This window comes from Patella vulgata, chromosome 1 (genome assembly GCF_932274485.2).
Source record: "Patella vulgata chromosome 1, xgPatVulg1.2, whole genome shotgun sequence".
NCBI classification, from domain to species: Eukaryota; Metazoa; Mollusca; class Gastropoda; family Patellidae; genus Patella; species Patella vulgata.
Genome location: NC_065879.2, coordinates 53,567,790 through 53,594,198, shown reverse-complemented (window position 1 = coordinate 53,594,198; position 26,409 = coordinate 53,567,790). Strand labels below are relative to the sequence as shown.

Sequence of the window (26,409 nt, the reverse complement as noted above, 5' to 3'; positions counted from 1 at the left end):
AAATGTAACGTGAGGCACAGAAAGGGATAAATGAAAGAGCAGAAAGTATTTGTCACATTTCGCTTGACACGACTCGATAATAAATACTATTTTTCACATTTCTCTTCACAATACTCGATAGAAATGTGATGTGAGTGACTTATTAGCGCCTTTCCGCGGTGTATCGGTGCAGATCAGGACAGTTTTGGTCGGGGGCCGCCTCGGCTGACCAAAACTGTCCTGATCTGCACCGATACACTTCGGAAAGTGTGCTAATAACTACTACATAATGTGTTGGGGTTTTTTTGTTTTGGGGTTGTTGTTTTTTTTTTTTTGGGGGGGGGGGGGCTGTAGATGAAATGAAAATATCACTTGCACACTTGTATTGTGAGTCAACCAATTGTAAAAAAGAAACACAGCTCGCACACACAATGGCATACATGTGCAGCAATAAACAAACAGAAAGAACTACTTTCAGTTTAAAAACCATAGTTGTTTTATTCCCTGAGGAGTTATGCCCCTTGAATAGAAACTCTTTCACTATAATAATGCATGGTCTATTTGGTTCACAATTTATCCAAGAATCATACAGCCTCAATCAAATATTATTAACAGAAGTCAATTAGTTTAACAGATCATTATCATCCCCATCCTAACTACATCTAATCATCATGACAAATCGTCGTCATCAAACAGGTCATCAAAATCTATAATGATAAAAAGCATAGGTTAAGTTTGTCAAAATGAATTAAAAAGAATTAATAGCATTCTAGATCACAGATGGTCTATTTGGTTCACTATTTATCCAAGAATCATACTGCCTCAGTCAAATATTATCAACAGAAGTCAATTAATTTAACAGATCGTTATCATCCCCATCCTAACTACATCTATTCATAATGACAAGCTGTCATCAAACAGGTCTTCAAAATCTATAATGATAAAAAGCATAGGTTAAGTTTGTCAAAATGAATTAAAAAGAATTAATAGCATTCTAGATCACAGATAACAACAAAATATAGTCCGGTGGCTGAAGGGGGTGGGGTGGGGAATCGCCACCCGAGCTGTGAATTTATGAGACGAAGTTTTTCCAGACCAGTTTTTAGCGTAGATTCCGAAACTGGGTGGTGATTAGGCGTTTGAGGGGGCGTTTTCGCGATATGGGGGGGGGGGGGGTCCAATGTCTGCAATTGGGGGAAAATGTGATTATGTTGACATAAATGGTGATGATGTTATATATAAATAAAACATAGATTTCTAGGACTGTCCATCTCTAAATAAGTGTATATGATGCCCCTGGACCACTGTTTTGATTTGTGGCAAGGTGGGGTGGGTGGTTGCAGGTATGCATGTGTGGAAAGGGGGGGGGGAGGTGTAAATTGGTGGGAAATGAATTCACGTTGATTTAAATGATGATTTTCTTAGGACTTGATGAAACATCTCTACAAATATGTGTATAAGATTCCCAATGTGTGTGTGGGTAGGGGGGGGGGGGCGACGGGATGGGTGCTCATGGGGGTGTGGGGGGGGGGGGCAACATGTATCTTTGTGGACAGAAATTATTTGGTTCAATATTGACCTTAAACGTGGTTTCTCGTTAGCTTTTCGTTCAGTACCTATATTTGGTCATTCAAAATATTAAATTATGATGGTACTTTTCAAGAGATCTGGAAATGTAAATCAAAAACACAGCAAATCAGAGACATGTTTAGATATTAGTTTATTCTTAGTCTTCATCAGAAGATTCAAAATCAAATGAGCGAGATAAATATCTTCTTGGTTGCTTACCAACAGCTCGCATATGTCCTTTGGATATGCTTCAGATACCAGTTCACATTGTAAATCTTCATTCCAGTCATGTTATTTTTTCACCCAGAAAGTCTTTCTTCTAGCTTCATCTACTGATGTAAGTCGCCTTCCGGAATATTTTCTATCTTTGCCCGTCTCATTACCGATCAAAATGTGTATTTTTGGATCATCGTTTGCAAGGAGAACGATTGGGATGTCTATTTCGCCAGAGCAAGAACACAAAATACAATTTGTTTCAGCGCCTCCACTAATTTGCAATGCGAAGAGGAGTAGCTAAGCTAATCTGGTATCCTCGTGGTTTGTTTCCAGTTCTAGGATATTCTCGACACTTTCAATACTAATCTTGATATAAGTTTCTAGGAATATCTAGGCCTGCATGCTTTCAGTGGTAATGACAATTGACTATCTGTTTTTCTTTTACAAGATAATTCCAACTTTCTAACAATTTTTAAAGAGCAGGGACAGGCAAATGATGTTTCTGATGACGTAATTACTGGAATAGAAATAATTGTTTGTACGGTGAAAGGCGACTTACATCAGTAGATGGCATTAGAAGAAAGATTTTCTGGAGGAATTTTAATTGTTTCTTTCTTTATTACCATCTTGCCTGGCTAGAAAGATTTTCTGGGGGAATTTTAATTGTTTCTTTCTTTATTACCATCTTGCCTGGCTAGTCTTTTGCTGCACATTAAATAACCAAACAAGATCACCTTGCGATACAATACAAGGCTGGAATGAAGATTTACTATGCGTATGGGTATCTGAAGGATATATAATGCGAGCTGTTGATCACCCATAAAGAAGATATTCTGATGAAGAATATAAGAATAAACTAAACATGTCTCTTGTTTACTGTTTTTTTTCCAGATCTCTTGAAAAGTACTGTTATAATCAATCTGATTAAAATACAGATCTATATTTCGTTTCGTTTTTTTACACTTTCGATGGCATACATTACATGAAGATCTGACCGGTTATATAGTGGGGATGGCGTCAGAGGTTTTTGACACCATGACGCCAGACATTGATTAATCAACCAGCTTTGACAAGAACTCACCGTAACAGACCGTTTCATTGGCTAATCCCTCACATTAACCAGAACGCGGCTTATATAACAACTCTTCCAGATTAGTATTAATTATTATTATTATTATTATTATTATTACAGCATATTTATAGTGCACCCTTTCATATAACATGTTCAGGAGCACTTTACAAAGTGACAATGTAAATCATACATAAACAACAAGATTATGGACATGTTAACGATTGTATACAGAGTCAGTTAAAAGCCTGATTAAATAAATGTGTTTTAAGTTGTTTTTTAAAAGAATATAGAGATGTACAACATCTTAAACTAAATGGTAGATTATTCCATAAAACAGGTACTTGATAACTAAAAGAGCGCTGACCATAAGAGACTAGTTGAACATAACATAGTGGTATGAAGACAAATTCTGAACTATAAAAAACGGAACAAAATAGGATCTGTGTTTTAATCAGATTGCATTATAATTTAATATTTTGAATGACAAAATTGGTACTGAACGAAAAAAAAGCTAACGAAAAGTCACTTTTCAGGTCAATTTTAAACCATGTGGTTTCTGTCCCCAAAAATACATTTTACCCCAACCCCCAATACAATGGGAATCTGATACACATATTTAGAGATGTGCAGCGAAATTAAAAAGTAATGTTTTTATCAAGCTCTAAGAAAATCATCATTTAAATCAACGTGAACTCATTTCCCGCAAATTTTATCCCCCACCCTTCCACACACGCCCACCCCCACCCCCACAAATCAAAACAGTTGTCCAGGGGCATCATATACACTTATTTAGAGATGGACAGTCCTAGAAATTTATGTTTTATTAATACATAACATGATCATCATTTATGTCAACATAATGACATTTCCCCTCAATTGTAGACATTGTACCCCCTTATCTCGCCCCCCCCCCCTCAAACGCCTGTTCACATTTTGCCCACACCCATTAAATGGGAATTTATACTCATATTTAGGGATGTGCAGCGGAATTAAAAAAAGTAATGATTTTATCAAGCTCTAAGAAAATCATCATTTAAATCGACGTGAACTCATTTCCCGCCACTTAACAACCCCCTCCCCCCCTCCACACGCACACCTGCAATCACTTACCCCACCTCGCCACAAATCAAAACAGTTGAACAGGGGCATCATATACACTTATTTAGAATGACCAAATATAGGTACTGAACGAAAAACTAACGAGAAACCACTTTTAAGGTCAATATTGAACCAAATGATTTCTTTCCACAAAGATACATGTTGCCTCCCCCACCCCCATGAGCACCCATTCCCGTCGCCTCCCCCCCCCCCCCCACACACACACATTGGGAATCTTATACACATATTTGTAGAGATGTTTCATCAAGTTCTAAAAAAAAAACATCATTTAAATCAACGTGAATTCATTTCCCGCCAATTTACATACCGCCCCCCCCCCCTTTCCACACAAGCAAACCTGCAACCACCCACCCCACCTTGCCACAAATCAAAACAGTTGTCCAGGGGCATCATATACACTTATTTAGAGATGGACAGTCCTAGAAATCTATGTTTTATTTATATATAACATCATCACCATATATGTCAACATAATTACATTTTCCCCCAATTGTAGACATTTGACCCCCATATCTCGAAAACGCCCCCTCAAACGCCTGATCACCAACAAGATTCGGAATCTACGCAAAAAACTGGTCTAGAAAAACTTCGTCTCATAAATTCACAGCTCGGTCGGCGATCCCCCCCCCCCCTTCAGCCACCGGACTAATAAGAGTAAATCTCTAATAAACACGGCACATTTCACTGCCTGTTCTTTTAAGTGGCAATAAGTCCACTGGCAGTAGAGTGGTTCAATGGTCAATTATTTGTCCTTAAATAAACATGCACTGCACCGTCCGTGATCAAAATGTAGTCTCGCGCACGTGAATTTCGATGTCGCAGCAAATATACGTCATAAATAGCATTCCACGTGGTATTATACAAACATGTATTGGTATATAAAGTTTATTAGGGTGACCCACCATAAATAAATATCTCCATATATCTCGACAATTTCGCCACAATATTTATATGTATGCCAAGCCTCAAATCAGTTTCACACAATTATAGTCACTAAATAAACGATCATGTTGTACTTAATAAGCTATGACCATTAATCATCTATAAATAATAGACTGAAAACTGGTTCCATGTGTCGTCCATAACATCCAGACACGTTTGAGTAAAAGATAGGTTACGTGCCCTTGTTTTGAAATTAGTCTCGCTTAACCAGTCTATCGACCATTCTAAGGCTGATTGACAGGTCGGGATAATCAAGACTACTTTTTTACGAAACATAACAGAAAGCTAGAACAAGAAATTGAATTTAGAAATGAGCACGTTAGCTAGCTCAACAATTGTTTTAAGAAGCTTGTAAAAGTAAAATGAAACTACTGCTAGTATCATGTTCCTGTCTAACCCGAGTGTTTCAGAGATAGTATTTGTACTAAACCAAAAGATGCCGCTCTTAACGGTACAGTTAATGATAAAGCGATTTAAAAAATGAAACGAACGTAATTTCTAAATCTGCTGTAATAACCAAAAAGCTTAATTTTACTGCTATTCAAAATCGTCAACAATAAATTTTTTACGGCTGTAATAGTTGATAGATTTGTAGAGAATTGCACGTGCCATGGCTATTTATAGTATCATACTGTCAGAAAGTTGGCCTCGACACGGCGAATGTGCACGCTTCAGTGGTAGTCTCGAACTATCAGCGGTTGACTGTATTTCTGTAAGTGCATGGGTCACCCTATATAAAGCCAAGTAAAAATACACTCATTACGCGCTTCGACTTTCGTGTTTATTTAATAGCGAACGTGAGCAAAAATTTCTATTGCAATCTTTGATTTAATTTTTGATTTTGGCGATTTGGGCGATTTCGGTACAGAACTAGCTGTAATAGCTTCGTTTCATTTCTAACTTTTTAATCCATGAGCGTGGCAAGATAAACTCATTACAACATTTTGGGATTTACTTTTATTTAGTGATTACAACCTTCGTTTACGTGGCGATCTATTTACTTTAGGAAATAAATATTTGCTAGCTCTAAATACGCAGAACTATTTGAGACCGGAAAATAACCGAACAAATTTTTTATTGGTAGTCTTTATTTTCCAGACACTTTTTGGTAACTTGGTGTAAATTATTTTCATAATCAATTTTAATTATTCTGTAGCCATAATCCTTGATCGGCGGACTTAGTTTTTTTTTTCTAGATCGGAGACTGAGCACTGCAAGATGACGTCCACCGATGATTTGCTATCCAGCATAGGATTGGACAAGTACCCCTATGATTTGAGCACTATAACCAAACTACCCATGGCAAAAATCACAAATAGGCTTATACTAGGCATTGTTAATAAATTTCCGACAACTACGGAGCATTGGTCTATCATAACTGCTTTACATGACGACTGTGTGACGTTTGGTGACAATTACATTCACAATAGACTGGTCAGACTGAAGACAAAGGCTAAGAAGCTGGGTAAAAGTAAGGCTAAGTCCAATAAATGTATGAAGTCATACGACGATTTTCTTGAAACCCCATTTTTATCCGGGATAGTGTACGAGACTCCATCGGCAGATACTAGTGAAATTAATTTAACAAGCCAACAGTGAGGCTGATGTCCCCCGCCGAAATCCCAATTAAATAAGTATCGAGCAATCAAACTGATTATCAACTATACACTAAGTTTCATCACTCTCTATCAGATAGAATCAAAGTTATCTTGTCCCAAAGCATCGACCAAGGAAATTGCTTATCTCTGCTTAGCTTTAGCTCAATATGTTAATCATTGAACTCAGTCAAGACGAACATCTACATCAAGTTTAAACATTCTACCTCAATTAGAAGCAGAGTTGTTATGTTCCAAAGTCTTGACCAATCAAAATGCTTATTGTTCCTTAGCCTAAGCAGACAATTCTCATCATCGAACTTAGTCAAGGTATTGATGTAATGAAACTATACACCAAGTTTCATCACTCTTAATTAGAACTAAAGTTATCGTGTCCCAAAGCATCAACCAATCAAATTGCTTATCTCTACTTACCATAAGCAGAAAATGCTCATCTTCACACTCTATCAAGGCATTGACCTCATAAACACCTACACCAAGTTTGAACATTCTAGCTCAATTAGAAGGGGAGTTATTGTGTTCCAAAGTCTTGGCCAATCAAATTGCTTATCGCTCTGCTTACCCTGAGCAGAAAATGCTCAATATCGAACTTAGTCAAGGTATCGATGTAATGAAACTATACACTAAGTTTCATCACTCTCGCTTAATTAGAACTAAAGTTATCGTGTCCCAAAGCATCAACCAATCGAATTGCTTATCTCTGCTTACCCTAAGCAGAAAATGCTCATCTTCGAACTCCATCAAGGCATTGACCTAATAAACACCTACACCAAGTTTGAACATTCTAGGTCAATTAGAAGGAGAGTTATTGTGTCCCAAATAGTGTGACGGACAGACAGACAGACAAGATAACTTGTCACGAACAGGACTCGAACCCTCGACCTCATTATTGACAACCGATAGATAACCTATCGGCCAGACGGCCACTCAGCCACTATCCACAATAGTCGCCTTTTACGAAACGCTAAGGAGGGGCGATGGACACATTATCCTAAAAAAAAAAGGTCCACAGGGGGTAGGGACGAAGATGAAAATAATTTCCAAAGTAAATAAAATTCCCATACAAGTAAAAATTTATAATAAATTAGCACGCCTCCCCCCCCCCCCAAACGGTGAACATTTTATCCTGCCCCTTGGAGGCATCGTCACGTAAAAATTGATATTTTTCAATTTATTTTTATTGGTTTTTCCAAATATTTTTAGGGTTAGGGTTAGGGATAGGGATAGGATTATATTAATCGAAATATTTTTAGGGTTAGGGTTCGGGTTAGGGATATAATATATGTATGGAAAAATTGTTTAATGTCACGTGACTGTGCCTCTAAGGGGCAGGAAAAAATGAATTAATGAATGCATGTTGTTTTATGACAAGTCGACACCGTAAGTCAGGTCAATTTCGACCAATAAAATTCACATGTTATCGCAGAAAGACGCAGATGATCTGCTTATGCACTGGGAGTACTTGCGCTGCAGGGGTAGTGGGTACGTACCCCTGCGTGATCGGATAGGCTACTACAAAAAACTTGTCACGGACATCGCAGAGAACAGGACTCGAACCCTCGACCTCATTATTGACTACCGATAGATAACCTATCGGCCACTCAACCACTCTCCACAATAGTCGTATCGATACGATCGTGCTCCCAGTCTAGGAGAGAAGTAGAGTTGACTGAGTTGAACCTATGTGTCGATCCTGATTACGATCGTATCGATTGAACACGATCGATACGATCGTGCTCCCAGTCTAGGAGACCAGTAGAGTTGACTGAGTTGAACCCATCGGTCGATCCTGAGTACAATCGTATCGATTGAACACGATCGATACGATCGTACTCCCAGTCTAGGAGAGAAGTACAGTTGACTGAGTTGAACCTATGTGTCGATCCTGATTACGATCGTATCGATTGAACACGATCGATACGATCGTGCTCCCAGTCTAGGAGAGCAGTAGAGTTGACTGAGTTGAACCCATCGGTCGATCCTGATTACGATCGTATCGATTGAACACGATCGATACGATCGTACTCCCAGTCTAGGAGAGAAGTACAGTTGACTGAGTTGAACCCATCGGTCGATCCTGAGTACGATCGTATCGATTGAACACGATCGATACGATCGTACTCCCAGTCTAGGAGAGCAGTAGAGTTGACTGAGTTGAACCTATGTGTCGATCCTGATTACGATCGTATCGTTTGAACACGATCGATACGATCGTACTCCCAGTCTAGGAGAGAAGTACAGTTGACTGAGTTGAACCTAGGTGTCGATCCTGATTACGATCGTATCGATTGAACACGATCGATACGATCGTGCTCCCAGTCTAGGAGAGTAGTAGAGTTGACTTAGTTGAACCTATCGGTCGATCCTGAGTACAATCGTATCGATAGAACACGATCGATACGATCGTACTCTCAGTCTAGGAGAGAAGTACAGTTGACTGAGTTGAACCCATCGGTCGATCCTGAGTACGATCGTATCGATTGAACACGATCGATACGATCGTACTCCCAGTCTAGGAGAGCAGTAGAGTTGACTGAGTTGAACCTATGTGTCGATCCTGATTACGATCGTATCGATTGAACACGATCGATACAATCGTACTCCCAGTCTAGGAAAGGATAGAGTTGACTGAGTTGAACCTATGTGTCGATCCTGATTACGATCGTATCGATTGAACACGATCGATAGGATCGTACTACCAGTCTAGGAGAGAAGTAGCCTACAGTTGACCGAGTTGAACCTATGTGTCGATCCTGATTACGATCGTATCGATTGAACACGATCGATACGATCGTACTCCCAGTGCAGTAGAGTTGACTGAGTTTGGCTGTCGCGGGTTAAAATCTGATTACACTCCATCAAAATCTACAGTTCAAAATATATCATGTGAGCTCGTCGGTGTATCTTTAAAACATGTTTCGGAAACCTTAAAGTCGGCGAAAAATACCACCCTTTATACTAACCAAACTACAAAATTTAAAGAGGTTGTGTGTACAGGCGATTACAATTAATAGATTACAATTTAATATCAACTTAAATCATCTTTGGGAAACTTGTATTTCTGTAGTATAATAGCTGACATGATAACATTGGTTGTTATAAAAAATATCTGAACAGACAGATATATGGTTATACTGTATAAGTATATGTATATGATTTAATGATGTTGCAAAAGACAACATTCGGGAGCAAATGCAGCTGTAACATACAGACATTTTGGTCACGATGAAATGTGTTTTGGTAAATGTTATTGAGCGCTTTGAATGCCTGTATAAATGAATGCGACATAGAACAGATAACATAAATATTCGTGTGTAAATGCTAGCATACAACACGAGAGAACGTGGTCATAATTTTGAATTTTTTGTTAATATAAATTATCTTTTATGTTGTATTTACCCCTCCCCACTATACCAAATGCGAATTCAAATCTCCCTGAATCTCGATCGTTATTTTATTTGTAATACTTATAGAATATCGTCCCCATACTTTATCCTACAATGTTTTCTTTTTTCATAACAAACATCATACGGCACTATATAGTTATTTAGAAACACTTCACGTGTAATGAAGCGCTATATAAATCGAACAATAATAATTTATCCGTGGGACAAAAAAATAAAGTGTTAAATTAATAGATTTATAGAGGTCTTTATCCCTCACTCTCCGCATTACATGCCATTATATTTCCCTCCTACTTTATCCGACAATTTTTTTTTCATAAAAACATCATACTGCACAATATTTATTTATCTTTGGAACTAACATGCCATTATAAACAGACCGGTGTCTGTGGGTATACATAAATGAAAGCATTGTTCTTTTTAATACATGTTTTAGTGTAATCTTTAAACAATTCATGTCAAACGTCGATCTTTTCATATCCAGTTAAACATGTATTTTAATTTCCACTGTAGCATTATAAACAGTTAATATTAAGACATTTGAAGGCGTGGGTATTGTTAAAACAACTAAGCGTTTGCGCATACATGTCAAATTCAACCGTCTTATCGAGTGTATTCTGTTACTTCACAGCAAAGAAATAAACGATGTTTTCCGACTGCGATAATTGAATTTCGTTTCAGGGGAGTACGTTTCAGTTTTACGTCTACCAAGGGAAATAACTCTTATTTTCACCAAAAGTTATCTTCCTTTATTATGGAGGCCGGGTAGATTTTGAAGCATTTATAAAATTATTTCTAAATGGTTATATCCTCAAAAATCAAATGTGGTCAGACTTTCATTCTTGATAAATGAAGTTTTTATGGTAAGTCTTATCATATAATGTTAAAATAATCCCGAAATAGTGTCTGTTTGATGTTAAAAAAAATTGAGTATGAACCACTCTACCACTGGCAGATTACACATGGCACACCTGCGACAGGTCCACCCAAGGTTTCGGGAATTCGGGGGGCCTTAGAAAGTTAGAATACAGAAAAAATTGACAACAACTACATATATTACATAAACGTCTCAGTAAAAAAGAAATTTTACTGAAATGTATATCCAACTAAATTTATTTTATAACTTATTAGGGTTTCACACTGTGTAGCTTGTGTGAAACACTATTGTTTTTGTTCGGATTATTCTTATTAGGGTTTCACACTGCGTAGCTTGTGTGAAACACTATTGTTTTTGTCAAGATTATTAGGGTTTCACACTATTTTTTTTTGTTCTGATTATTAGGGTTTCAGACTTAGAAAGTTAGAATACAGAAAAAATTGACAACAACTACATATATTACATAAACGTCTCAGTAAAAAAGAAATTTAACTGAAATGTATATCCAACTAAATTTATTTTATAACTGATTAGGGTTTCGCACTGCGTAGCTTGAGTTAAACACTATTGTTTTTGTTCGGATTATTCTTATTATGGTTTCACACTGCGTAGCTTGTGTGAAACACCATTGTTTTTGTTCGGATTATTATGGTTTCACACTGCGTAGCTTGTGTCAAACACCATTGTTTTTGTTCGGATTATTAGGGTTTCACACTGCGTAGCTTGTGTGAAACACTATTGTTTTTGTTAAGATTTAATAATTAGGGTTTCACACTGCGTAGCTTGTGTGAAACATTATTGTTTTTGTTAAAATTATTAGGCTTTCAGATTTTTGTCTGAAAGACGATTGTTAAAACTACAATTATTATTATTATTAATAGGGTTTCACACTGCGTAGCTTGTGTGAAACACTATTGTTTTTGTTATGATTATTAGGGTTTCACACTGCGTAGCTTGTGTGAAACACTATTGTTTTTGTTAAGATTATTAGGGTTTCACACTGCGTAGCTTGTGTGAAACACTATTGTTTTTGTTAAAATTATTCTTATTATTAGTCTGAAAGACTATTGTTTTTACTAAAATTATTATTATTTTTTTCCGCGAGAGCCTATTTCTCCATGATCGGAAACAGATATTGATCTGGAACCAAGTTTTCTATCGGGAAACCATGTGGTGGCTACTGGATAAACTATTTTTCAAACTTCTGCGCATACCGGAAGTGACCGAACTTTGGACTTTTTTCCGGAATTGAAAATCGGCCGTTGTTTCGTCAATTCTTTACCTATTTTTAAACAAATGACATTTTCGGAAAACCCTGAATCTTTTCCGAGATAATGGCTATCTCACATTTTTCAATTTCGAACATTCGTCTATGACTTTTATCGTTCGAAAATTGAAAACACGTTGTTTTCGAGACAATTTTTGTTATTTTTCAAAATTTTCAAATTTGACCTACATTTTTGGATACCTGAAGTCCTTCCGATTCCAGTAATATAAGTTTCATTCCGAGTTATCGCCCTTTATTTTTCGATTTTTTTTCGAATTTTCTGCCCATTTTCCAACCCTAATATTTTTTTGAAAGCATCAATCGATCTTTCTGAATCTCCAGGATCGTAAAGCCATATTGTCAGACCGTTGGATAAAGCAATTTCAACAACGACCCGTAAACCGGAAGTAGTCGAAATAATGCTCGATATTTTGAAAAAAAAAGGGCAAAAAATGGGTGCTTTTGGGAAAAACGGGATTTCTCCGTCCAATATCATGTATCGTTGGGTAGCATGATGATTGGACTGTCGTATGATACCAAATTTGTAAGGATACTATGACCAGGCAACAAACTATGGCACGCTGAAAATCAAGTATTTTCTGATTTGGAGCGTTTTTGGACGCCTTTATCTCGAAAACTGCTCAAAGGATTTTTCTTAAACTTTCTCTATCGAGAGTCCTTTCGGTAGTCTTGTGCATGAAATCATCCAATAAGAATTTGAGACATCTGGAATAGGATAAAAAATGGACAGAAAATTGAAAAAAGTCGAAAAATCGTGAAATTTTGGAAAATTCTCTATTATTTGTTTATTTTAACAGATTTTCAAAAAAAAGTTAAAAATTGAAAAACCTGACCTAATAGCGATTCTAACCATGTATAATATGTAGTCAGTTATTGAAACTTAATTTTCGATATTTTGACATTTTTGGCACTTTTGAACAAAGGATTTCTCAGGGGGATTTTATCTGATCGGTTAATTTAGTATATCATTATAAAGCCCTGTGCCCATTCAAGTTCCAAAACCGGATGTTAAATAAAGCCCTGTGCCCATTCAAGTTCCAAAACCGGATGTTAAAACTACCCGACAATGATTCGTATACCTGAAGTAGTTTAAAAAAACGAAAAAAAAAGGTAAAAAAATGAAAAAAAAAATGGCGCTCTTGTTAAAAACTCGAATTCTCCGTCAGATATTAGCGGACCAAAACAATTAAAGTGTCGTCGGATAGTCCCATGAATAGACTATCTTATGAAATCTAAATGATACGAATTCGATGGTTAGGAAATAAATTATGGTACGCGGAAAATCTAGTATTTTCCGTTTAGGTGCATTCTGAGACGCCTTTTTCTCGAAAACAACGCCAACGATTTTTCTTAAACTTTTCTTAATCAGAGTCCCATCGGTGGTTTAGGGTGTGAATCCAAAAATAAAAGCATTGAAATAATATAGGTGGTCCAAAAATGGCCGCAATCTTTGAAAAAAGTTGAAAAATAGTGAAATTATTGAAAATGCTCTTTTATTTATCTTTTTCTCGAAAACTACTAAATGGATGTTTCTAACAATTCTGGCACAGGAAGTTAAGTATCCATACAACTTGTTAAAGCTATCCCGACAATGATCCAAAAACCGGAAGTAGTCGAAAAAATATCCGATATTTTGAAAAAAAAATGCAAAAAAATGAAGATTTTTTTGCCAAAAACGTGATTTCACCTTTGAATTTCACCGAATCTAAACAAATAAAGTCTCATTGGATAGCCCGAATAATGGACTTAAACTTCGGTTACTTAGGGTCCTAACGGTGGTTTAGGGTGTGAATGCAAATCTAAAAGGGTCAATATAGCATAAACGGTCCAAAAAGGGCCCCAATCTTTGAAAAAAAGTCGAAAAAACGCTATATGATTGATATTAATGATAACGCTGGTAACGGTATAAGGGAGGTAACCACTCCTAACAAATTGGACTCCGACTAGCAATTATGATTGCTGGCCTATGTTACTCCCCGGTCGGAGACTACGCGACTTGATGCAATGATAGACCATTGTTATTTCACGTGTATAATAGCTAATCGAGAAAATCTATTTCTTATACCGACTTGGCTGATGAAGAAATGTGGTTTAACATCTATCGACACAAAATAGGTCATTTTGGGCATAACTTCATTTCAATAATATGCTTGTGCTTTGGGTTTTTACCAGTGGGGGGAAACCAGATGACCCTATGCCCTGGTCACGTACAGCAGGGTTCTGGATTCCACAGCACTTTGACTTCGTGACAGAAACTTTCGCAGTGGGAGGAAACCCAGGAGATTGGACAGGCACTAGTCCTTGTCATGTATAATCTATGACACATCCACACCAATCGATTCAATGATAGACCTCATGATCGAATACGTTAACCATTTGGTCACTCTAACCCCACCCCTCCTTAACATATGTGACTGGCACCCCCACAGCTGCTTAGGTAGAAAATGGCATAAATGGTCCAAAAAGAGCCTGAAACTTTGAAAAAAAATTGAAAAATCGTTAAATTACTGAAAATGCTCTTCTATTTTTCTTTTTATTCAAAATTGCTCAATGGATGTTTCTGAATCTTCTGGTACAGGAAGTTAAAGGCCAACGCCACGTTTTAAAACTATCCCAAAATTGATACGTAAACCGGAAGTAGTTGATACGATATCCGATATTTTGAAAAAATGCGTAAAAATAAAGATTTATGACAAAAACGCGATTTCTCCGTTGGATATTACCAGATCAAAAGAGCTAAAGTATCGTTCGATAGCTCAGTGAATGGACTTTCGTATGCTTTCTTCGGGTCTGTTACCTGAAAGCCGATTCAGTACTGCCATGCAGGTCTAGTTGTTATTTTTTTTCCAATTTGATTGTATCTCAGAAACTACTTGTCGGATTGATTCGATGTCTTCGGTTTTTCATCGAATTTTAACATATGATGCATTTTGACATAGCCGGAGACCAGGCACATAGCTGTGCTACTTTTGATTTTAGATTGTCGACGAATCTTCGTAGATATTAAGCGCCAAATTTCGAAAATTTAAAATTTTACAAAAAACTTTTTTATTTATGAATATTTTTATATGACATCTTACCCGGGGTTGAAGAGTTATCAGGTTTGACTAAAAATGTCAAGATTTTTTGTGTCCGAAATTTTCCTTGGCCGCCATTGACTAATTCAGTTTTTCAGTCCTAGATTAATTATTTATTATTCGATTTGTACAAAAGAAAGTTCATATGCTGCGTGGTCAAAAATGTCATTTTTTTGTTACCGGTAAAGATTCCTGTCGGCACCGGAACTGACGTACTATCAGCAAAAACTACAATTTTGACAGATTTTGACAGTTCGGTACAACTTTTTGAAAGCAAATATCATTTTTTTCAAATCTGATTTAACTGAAAGGGTGCGCCCTGTAAAGGCGCAAAAAACATCGGGCTCAGTTTTTTTAATTTCGATTTCGTTTTCGGGCCATTTAGATTAGAAGGCGAAAAAAGGTGTAAAAATAAGCTATTTACAATCCATCCACCGTCTTCAAATTTCAAAATATTTCATCGTTACTTTCATAACCTCATAGCAATAACCCATACAAAGAAAATGTATGTCAAAATTAGTTTGTAATATCAGCAGTTGCCGAGAAATAGGCAATTTTGCATGAGTCACATTTCGTGTTATTTTGCCTGAACAAGAATCAATTATTATTCAATTTTCTTTCACCATTTGAAGCCTAATGCCACGTTTGACTAGATTAAACCATTTTAACACCTTTACTGTCATCGGAAGTGGCGTCATTTGGGCAAAAACTGAATTTCAGCCTTCAAAACCGATATTTTTTTCAAATGAGTCGTATATGTTATTTGTTGAAAAGTATGATATTGAATTTGAATCAACAAATAGAATGAACCCATACGACCATACAGATACCACAAATTGGGTTCTAACTTGTAAGGTTGCAGAGAAAAAAACAATTTTCTACTAGTCACTTTTCAAGGTTTTTGGTCCATAAAAGTGCCAATTATTATTCGATTTTCATAAAATTTTCACCATGTGATGCCTTATGCCATTTCTGATTTCTTAAAACTAATTTAACATTTTCATTCTCATCGGAAGTAATGTCATTTTAGAAAAAACTGTATTTTTAGCCTTCAAAACAAATATTTATTTGAAGTGAGTTATATTTAGTATTCGTTTAACATTATTATATTTCATTCCAATGGAAATATAGATTGGATCAATACGATCATAAATATTTAAAAAAATAGCTTCTAGCATCTTCTCTTCCAAAGAAATAACCAATTTCGTCAGGATCACTTTTTATGACTTTTCTCATTTTTATTACAGGTTATGGGTTCTAAATCAATTATCTATTGGATGATTTGTATAAAACAAAAGGTCATATACTTCTTGGTGCAAATTCTCAACTTTATTCTACCTATAAAAGTTTCTGTCGGCACCGGAAGTGACGTAATTTTGCCTAAAATTTAAATTTTGACGGGTCGGGAGGTTTTTTCCTAAGGGAAAACTTTAATTTCTACAAATCTTATCAATGAAGATGAATGCTCTTAATACAGGCGCAAAATATGTCGGGCTTAGTTTTTTGGGGTTTTTTTTATATCGGTTTTGTATTTGCGCCATTTTAATTTAAGGGTGAGAAAAAAGGAGTAAAAATCAGCTATTTACAACCCATTGATCGTCTTCATATTTTAAATTATTTCTACGCAACTTTCTTAATTTTGTAGCATTAATCCATACAAGGACAATGTATGTCAAAATTAGATTGTAATATGCGCAGTTGCCAAGAAATAGGCAATTTTGCATGCGTCACTTTTCACGTTATTTTGCATGTAAAAGAGTCAATTTGTTACCATGTGATGCCTCATGCCACCTTTGACTAGGTCAATCCAATTTAACATTTTCACTGTCACTGAAAATGACGTCATTTGGGCAAAAACTGTATTTTTAGCCCCCCAAACAGATATTTTATTCAAATGAGTCTGATTTGTAATGTTTTGAAAGCAAATATCATTTTTTTAAAATCTGATTTAACTGAAAAGGTGCGCCCTGTAAAGGCGCACAAAACATCGGGCTCAGTTTTTTTAATTTCGATTTCGTTTTCGGGCCATTTAGATTAAAAGGCGAAAAAAGGTGTAAAAATAAGCTATTCACACCCCATCTACCGTCTTCATATTTCAAAATATTTCATCGTAACTTTCATAACCTCGTAGCAATAACCCATACAAAGAGAATGTATGTCAACATTAGTTTCTAATATCAGCAGTTGCCGAGAAATAGGCATTTTTGCATGAGTCACATTTCGTGTTATTTTGCCTGTACAAGAATAAATTATTATTCAATTTTCAATTTTCCTTCACCTTTTTATGCCTAATGCCACGATTGAGTAGATTAAACCATTTTAACACCTTTACTGTCACCGGAAGTGACGTCATTTGGGCAAAAACTGAATTTTAGCCTTCAAAACCGATATATTTTTTCAAATGAGTCGTATATGTTATTTGTTGAAAAGTATGATATTGAATTTGAATCAACAAGTAGAATGAATCCATACGACCATACAGATACCACAAAATGGGTTCTAACTTGTAAGGTTGCAGAGAAATAGACGATTTTCTACTAGTCACTTTTCAAGGTTTTTGGTCTATAACAGTGTCAATTATTATTCGATTTTCATAAAATTTTCACCATGTGATGCCTTATGACATTTCTGATTTCATAAAACTAATTTAACATTTTAATTCTCACCGGGGGAAGTAATGTCATTTTAGCAAAAACTGTATTTTTAGCCTTCAAAACAAATATTTTTTTGAAGTGAGTTATATTTAGTATTCGTTTAACATTGGATTGGATCAATGCGATCATAAACATGTCAAAAATAGCTTCTAGCATCTTCTCTTGCAAAGAAATAACCCATTTCGTCAGGATCACTTTTTAAGACTTTTCGCAATTTTATTACAGTTTATGGGTTCTAAATTAATTATTTATTGCCTGATTTGTATAAAACAAAAGCTCATTATATACTCCTTGGTGCAAATTCTCAACTTGTTTCTACCTATAATGTTTTCTGTCGACACCGGAAGTGACGTAATTTTGCCTAAAATTTAAATTTTGACAGGTCGGGAGGTCTTTTCCTAAGGAAAAATCTTAATTTCTACAAATCTTATCAATGAAGATGAATGCTCCTACTACAGGCGCAAAATATGTCGGGCTCATTTTTTTTTTTTTTTTTTTTTTTTTTTAGATCGGTTTTGTATTTGCGCCATTTTGATTTAAGGGTGAAAAAAGGAGTAAAAATAAGCTATTTACAAACCATTCATCGTCTTCATATTTTAAATTATTTCTACGCAACCTTCATAATTTTGTAGCATTAATCCATACAAGGAAATTGTATGTCAAAATTAGATTGTAATATGTGCAGTTGCCGAGAAATAGGCAATTTTGCATGCGTGACTTTTCACGATAATTTGCATGTAAAAGAGTCAATTATCCTTCGATTTTCAATTTTTGTTACCATGTGATTCCTCATGCCACCTTTGACTAGGTCAATCCAATTTAACATTTTCACTGTCACTGAAAATGACGTAATTTGAGCAAAAAATGTATTTTTAGCCCCCAAATCAGATATTTTATTCAAATGAGTCTGATTTGTAATGTTTTTAAAATTATGATATTTGATTCCAGTCAATAAATAGAATGTACCCATACGACCATACAGATATCACAAAATGGTTTCTAACTTGTTCGGTTGCAGAGAAATAGGCGATATTCTACACGTCACTTTTCAAGGTTTTGGTCTATAAAAGTGTTAATTATTATTCGATTATCATAAAATTTTCACCATGTAATGCCTTATGCCATTTATACTTCATAGAATTAATTTAACATTTTTATTATCACCGGAAGTAATGTAAATTTGGCAAAAGCTGTATTATTAGCCTTCAAAACAGACATTGTTTTGAAGTGAGTTATATTTATCATTCGTTTAACATTATGATATTTGATTCCAATGGACATATAGATTGGATCAATACGATCATATAGATGTCTAAAAATTGCTTCTAGCATCTTCCCTTAAAATGTCAGCTAACTTAGCAGTAAGTTAGTAACAAATTTTGCCAGGATCACTTTTTTGACATATGTAACACATGGTAACAAATGTATAAATGAAATTGATATTGCTGGGTAACCGGGACCGGAAGTGACATAAGTTCAAGGGTAACGTGGCACTGGTGAAACCCGTCATTACTGCATCGCAGTTCTAGTTATTATTATTATTATTTTCCACGGGGGCCTATTTCTCCATGATCGAAAACAGATATCGATTTGGAACCAAATTTTCTATCGGGAAACCATGTGGTGGCTACTTGATAAAACAATTTGGAAACTTCTGCGCATACCGGAAGTAACCGAATTTTGTACTTTTTCCGGAATTGAAAATCGGCCATGGTTTCGTCAATTCTGAATGCCATTTTCGGAAACCCCGAATCTTTTCCGAGATAATGGCTATCTCACATTTTTTAATTTCGAACATTCATCTATGGCTTTTGTCGTTCGAATTTCCAAAATACGCTGTTTACCAGACAATTTTTGTTATTCTGCAAAATTTTCAAATTTGACCTACATTTTTGGATACCTGAAGTCTATCCGATTCCAATAATATAAGTTTCATTCAAAGTTATCGATCTTTATTTTTCGAATTTTCTGTCCATTTAATAACCCTTATATTTTTTTGAAAACCTCAATTGATGTTTCTGAAACTACTGGAACAAAAAGCTATATAGTCAGACCGCTTGGTAAAGCAATTTCAACAAGGATCCGGAAACCGGAAGTAGTCGAAATAATGATAGATAATTCGAAAAAAATGGGTGTTTTGGGGGGAAAAAACTCGATTTCTCCGTCCAATATCAATGGATTAAACGAATTAAGCTTTCGTTGAGTGGCCCGAGGAATGGACTGTCCTATGATGCCCAATTTATACGGATACTATGACCAAGCAGCAAAATATAACAAGCTGAAAATCAAGTATTTTCTGATTTGGAGCGTTTTTGGACGCCGTTATCTCAAAAACTTAACTTTCTCTATCGAGAGTCCATTCGATAGTCTTGTGCATGAAACCACCCAATAAGACTTTGAAATGTCTGGAATAAGGTAAAAAAAGGGACTGAAAATCGAAAAAAGTCGACAATTCGTGAAATGCTATATTATTTTATTATTTAATCAGATTTTTACGAAAAGGTTACACATTCAGATAGCTGACCTAATTACGATTCTAACGATGTATAATATGTATTGAGTTATTGATATTTAATTTTCGATATTTTGACATTTTTGAATTTTTGGTACTTTTGAACATAGGATTTCTCAGGGCCATTTTATCTGATCAGATAATGTAATATATCATTACAGAGCCCTGTGGCTATCTAATTGCCCAAATTGGTTATTAAAACTATCCCGACAATAATCTCCATACCGGACGTATTCAAAAAATGAAGAAAAAGGTTAAAACATTTAGCGCTCTTGCAAAAAACTTGATTTCTCCATCAGATTTTAGCGGACCAAAAGAACGTCGTTGGATAGATTTAGATTGCTAGAAAATAAATTATGGTACGCCGAAAATCTAGTATTTTCCGTTTTGGAGCATTTTGAGAGGCCTCTTTCTCAAACACAACAACTACGTTTTTTCCATAAAATTTTTTTACTCAGAGTCCTAAGGGTGGAATATAGCGTGAGTCCAAAAATAAAATCATTGAAATACCAAAAAGAGCCTCAATCTTGGAAAAAAGTTGAAAAATCCTTAAATTACTGAAAATGCTCTTCTATTATTCTTTGTTTTGAAAACAGCTCAATGGATGTTTCTGAAACTTCTGGTACAGAAAGTTAACTATCCAAACAACATGTTAAAACTATCCCGACAATCATCCAAAAACCGGAAGTAGTCGAAAAAATATCCGATATTTTGAAAAACCAGCGGCTGCCAGGCAGGATACGCCCATATTTTCGAGAGATGGATATCGAAAGGAACCGAGATCTTTGGGTTATAAACTTGCATTTCAAGTTTCAACAAAATCGGATAAAAATTGTGACCTCTATAGGGTCCACAACCTTGATATACCATATTTTTACCCTATTTGAGAACGAACGGCGGCGATTTTGTCTGTCAATTTTGTGCCGATTTTCACAATATTCGAACTCAGCCGTCCTTAGGGTGTAACGGTGATATAATAATACGGTTTTTTTTTAAATCGGATAAAAATTATGACCTCTATAGGGTCCACAAGCTAAAAACGCGATTTTTCGTACAATTAGGGGCCATAATTCAGGAAGTTATGGTCCGATGTGTGGGAATATCGAAAGGAACCGAGATCTTTGGGTTATAAACTTACATTTCAAGTTTCAACAAATCGGATAACCAGCGGCTGCCAGGCAGGATATGCCCACATTTTCGAGAGATGGATAGAGAACAAGCTAAAAAGAAAGTGATTTTTCCTACAATCAAGGGCCATAATTCTGGAAATTACGATTCGATATGCATAAATATCGAAAGGAACCAAGATCTTTGTGTTATAAACTTAGATTTCAAGTTTCAACAAAATCGGATAAAAATTGTGACCTCTATAGGGTCCACAAACTTGATATACCATATTTTTTACGCTATTTGAGAACGAACTGCAGCCATTTTGTCTGTCAATTTTACGCCGATTTACACGAAATTCGAACTCAGCGATCCTTAGGGTGTAACTGTGATATAATATTACGGCTTTTTAAATCGGATAAAAATTATGACCTCTATAGGGTCCACAAGCTAAAAACGCGATTTTTCGTACAATCAGGGGTCATAATTCAGGAAGTTACGGTCCTATATGCGCGAATATCGAAAGGAACCGAGATCTTTGGGTTATCAACTTACATTTCAAGTTTCAACAAAATCGGATAAAAATTGTGACCTCTATAGTGTCCACAAGCTAAAAACGTGATTTTTCGAACAAACAGGGGCCATAATCCGTGAATTTTCGATCCGATACATGCCAATATCGAAAGCAGACGAGATCTTTTGGAGATAAACCTATATTTCAAGAATTGTGACCTGTAGAGTGTCCACAAACAAATGGACGTACTGACGTCCGGACGGACAGGGGCGACGACAATATGCGTCCACATGAAAATGTGGGCGTATAAAAAAACTTAAAAAGTAAAAAATGGTGATCTTGCGAAAAAAGTGATTACTACGCCATATTTCAACGAATAAAAACAACTAAAGTGTCATTGGATAGCCCGAACAATGGACGATCTTATGACATCTCAATGGTAATATATTATGAGATGCTGAAAATCTAGTATTTTCCTTTTTAGAGCCTATTTAGACGCTTTTATCTCGAAAATTACTCATATTTCCTTTCTTAAACTTCTGTTACTTCGAGTCCTAACGGTGGTCTGGGGTGTGAATCCAAATTTAAAAGCCTCAATATATACTATTCAAAAAAAGTAGGGGATATTTGATTTTGGGGGCATAATACTAAAATATGCAAATGACTACGAAAAAAGTCACTATAGAACCTAACAGAAGAAACATTTCCAGTTACATGTGACGCCCAAACGCACCAATAGCTACCGCATGGAATGCAGGTGATGCTTGGGATCATCATGGGGGTCCAACCCAAGATTTGCACGACTCTGACTTTGAATGTTACAGTCATTGTGGCATTGAATTCCAGGGTGGAAACATCAGTTTAATTGTTTTAGTGACCAGAAAACAAATTTTGATATGCGTCGGCTTACCCAAAATGAAAGGTTACGTGCCCTTGGCATGCTACAGATCGGCACAACACAGGCGGTTGTGGCGCGGACGATGAATGTTTCTCAGTCTGTCATAAGCAGGCTATGGTCCAGATACCATGATACACAATCTGTACAGGACAGACCACGCTCAGGTCGACCAAGGGCGACAACTCAAGCCCAGGATCGATTTATCCGTACCTTGGCCTTGAGAAATCGTGTCATCACAGCAAATCAGATCAGCGCTCGTCTTCAAACAGACACTGGTGTGAGAGTGAGTGGCCAGACATTCAGGCAAGACGTCGTTGGTGTAGGGATCGTCAACACTGGGATAATCGACGCTGGAGCAATGTGACGGCATGTTTCTATCAAAAATTTAAAAAGTTATGTGACTTTGAAAAGTAACGTTTTTTACGATTTCGAGCAACTTTGGACGCATGTTTCTCGGAAACGCCCACAACGATTTTTTAAAAACTTTCTCAATCGAGAGGCTTATGGGTACTCTGTTTTGTGAAAGAGATCGAAAATCGAAAACGTCGTATTTTTACGATTTGGAGCATTTTTAGAGGCCTATTTCTCGAAAAGTCAACATAATTCTTTTTTGGAACTTCTTCTACAGAGAGGCCTATCGGTAGTGTTATACATAAAACGATTGTACAACAGTCCCAAATATCAGGCGTAGGAGAACAGAGGGATCGAATATTGAAAACGGCATCTTTCATTGTTAAGCGAAACATAGGGTGGATACAATCAGTACGTTTTGTCAACGTATAGAGCCTGCTCAAGAGTGTTTTGTTTTCTTTCACATTGACGATATTTTGAATTAACATTATTTCAACTATGAGTGTTTACTTCTATCCAAAATATGGGTTTAGTGACCCTGTAGCAGAAATAGTTGATTGCAGTGTGTAATAATTAGTCTTTGAATTCATATTGTTGTTTCTTTGTCAAGATTATCTTATAACGGTAATCATCTAGACAGAAATGGACGGCTCGCGCTGTTTATAAGCAAATCCAATTTGCTAAATGTATGCGGTAGTATCGTACAGAAGTATCGAATATTTTACCGCTGATAAAGGCATGACGTTGTTTGAGCATGGACTCTATCTGAAAATATTATTAAATTTTTATATGTTAGTGACGTCAAATCTTTTACGTGCTCGAAACCAGAAAATTGAAGATATTTCATTGAATATTCAATCAATTTTTGAACCAGTTACATATTTGAGTAGCTGACATGAACGCGATTCCGATGTCCCGTGTACAAATTGGTGTAACCGTAAAAGATCCCTTGGCAGTTGGAATTCTATATAAGAGTAGACTAGCGCCGCTGTACGAGCATGTTTAGAGGTCTTTTTCTCAAAAAGGCAATCTAATATTTTTTTGGGGGAACTCCTTCTATAGAGAGCCTAACCACCGTACAACGGTCAAAAGTATCAAGAGTGGCCAAACAAATGGCACTGTATATCGACAAAAGTCCGAAATGGTCATAATCGGAACGTTTTGCATACGTATAAAGCATATATAGAGACCTTTTTTTTTAAGTGGCAATATTTGAACTAAAGGTATTTTACTGTCAACCAAAATACGGAATTGGTGCTTCTAGACTGAAAATAAGTTATTTTAGTAAATAACATTTAGTCGTAGAATTTATGTGCGAGGTCATTTGTCTACATGACGTCATCACTTGATACCATTGAAAATAAAGGAATCCGATGCGGCTTTTTATAAGGAAGTCGCCTTACTGTCATCAAAAATGAAAATCTAATGCTTGTAAGTATGTTTTAGGTTTTGGTAGTTATCTTAGACCTAAGATTCCTTTTTTGTCCCATTCGGAAAACTGTTTTGTTTATTCCTTTTCTATTCGTGTAGATCTTTGAAACTGTGACAGGCAGAGTTCTGAATATTGATTTTCACATGTTTTAAACTGTTAGTACTTATAACTATGGCGAAAGTTATGAACAGACCCGAAGTGAAGTAAATCTTTAACGTGCACGAAAATTGAAAATTGGCCATAACTATGTCAATTCCCAACCGATTTTCGAAAAAGTTATATTTTTGTACAGCTGGGGATATTGCGGATGCGATAACGGCCGAAGTGAGATATCGTGTCGTTCTCATTTTTTCTTCAAAATTTGAAAATTTACTAATATTGTTATTTCTTGGAATTTTGAGTTTTCGATTACATATTTGGATTGTCGGCATCTGTTCGATTCTACCAATCTAGGATTATCATGATGTGAATTGTTCAGCTATATTTTTCAATTCCCTTCTCCATCGTAATGCGCATGCAAAGAATTTGTCAATATCTGAGTTATGCATATTTGTGTTTTTATTTGGGGGGTGGGGGAGTGGCGGGGATAGTCTTTGTCATGGATCTGGCGACCGTGTGACGCCTTGGCTAGGGTGAAAGCCTTCAGTCTTGCAAGCAATTCTAGTTCTTATTATTATTATTTATATTTTTTTCCACTTGAGCATATCTCAGAAACTGCTTGTCGGATCAATTCGATGTCTTCGGTTTTACTGGGAAAGTGGGCGTGACTTAGAGATTAAAGCTATTTCGAACGTTCTATGACAATGCGAAATGTCCGAAACGCCAAAGTTGTCGTTTTTTTAAATATTGCAGTAATATTAACAATAATTGTCGGATTTTAACATTGGATACATTTTGACATAGCCTGAAACATTTGGTTTTGTATTTGCGCCATTTCGATTTAAAGGTGAAAAAAGATGTAAAAATGAGCTATTTACAACCCATTCGGGCTTTTCATATTTTAAAATATTTCTTCACAACTTTCATAAACTTGTAGCATTAATCCACACGAAGAGAATCTATGTCAAAATTAGTTTGTAATATGAGTATTTGCCGAGAAATGGTCAATTTTGCATGAGTCACTTTTTACGCTATTTTGCCTGTAAAAGAGCCAATTATTATTGGATTTTCATAAAAGTGACACCATTTGATGCGTAATGTCAATTTTGACTAGTTCAAACCAATTTAACATTTTCAATGTCACCGGAAACGGCGCCATTTGGGCAAAAAATGTATTTATACCAAACTGGCAGGATAGTGGAGTAAGGGGGAGTCGCGATCAGACGGACTCGGCATCGAAACACTATTCCACCAAAAACAGACACCAAACCTACAGAATGGGATAGTGGAGTAAGGGGAGGTCATGATAAGACGGGCCTGGCACCTAAACACAAACCCGACAAAGATGATATCTACCAAACTAGCAGGATAGTGGAGTAAGGGGGAGTTACGGTCAGACGAACTCGGCACCTAAACACTATTCCGCAAATAAAACTGATACCAAACCCAGAGAGTGGAGTAAGGGGAGGCCACGATAAGACGGGCCTCCACCTAAACACTAAAACGATGACATCTACCAATCCAGAAGCAGACGTAATCATCTACCAAACGATATGTTTTATATTAAATAAAGGGAAGAACATCCCACTAAACCAAATCCATGGCCTACGGCCAAATGGAAAGATTGCAAAATCATATTCTAAAAAACAGGAATCAGCTTCGGCTCTCCTATGTCTTGTCTGC

At 36.1% G+C, this 26,409-nt stretch overlaps 2 long non-coding RNA genes across 3 annotated transcripts in view; one reads left to right on the top strand and one right to left on the bottom strand.

The window, feature by feature from the left end:
- Nucleotides 1-451: 451 nt before the first annotated feature.
- The window catches only part of LOC126830605 (uncharacterized), a 99,668-nt gene continuing 73,710 nt past the window's right edge, over nt 452-26,409 (bottom strand). The window contains exon 2 of the long non-coding RNA XR_007683873.1: nt 452-686. This is a non-coding gene — a long non-coding RNA (uncharacterized LOC126830605). The remainder of the gene's footprint in view (nt 687-26,409) is intronic.
- The window catches only part of LOC126830296 (uncharacterized), a 57,314-nt gene continuing 41,584 nt past the window's right edge, over nt 10,680-26,409 (top strand). For both annotated transcript variants that reach the window (XR_008786254.1, XR_008786253.1), the window contains exon 1: nt 10,680-10,780. This is a non-coding gene — a long non-coding RNA (uncharacterized LOC126830296). The remainder of the gene's footprint in view (nt 10,781-26,409) is intronic.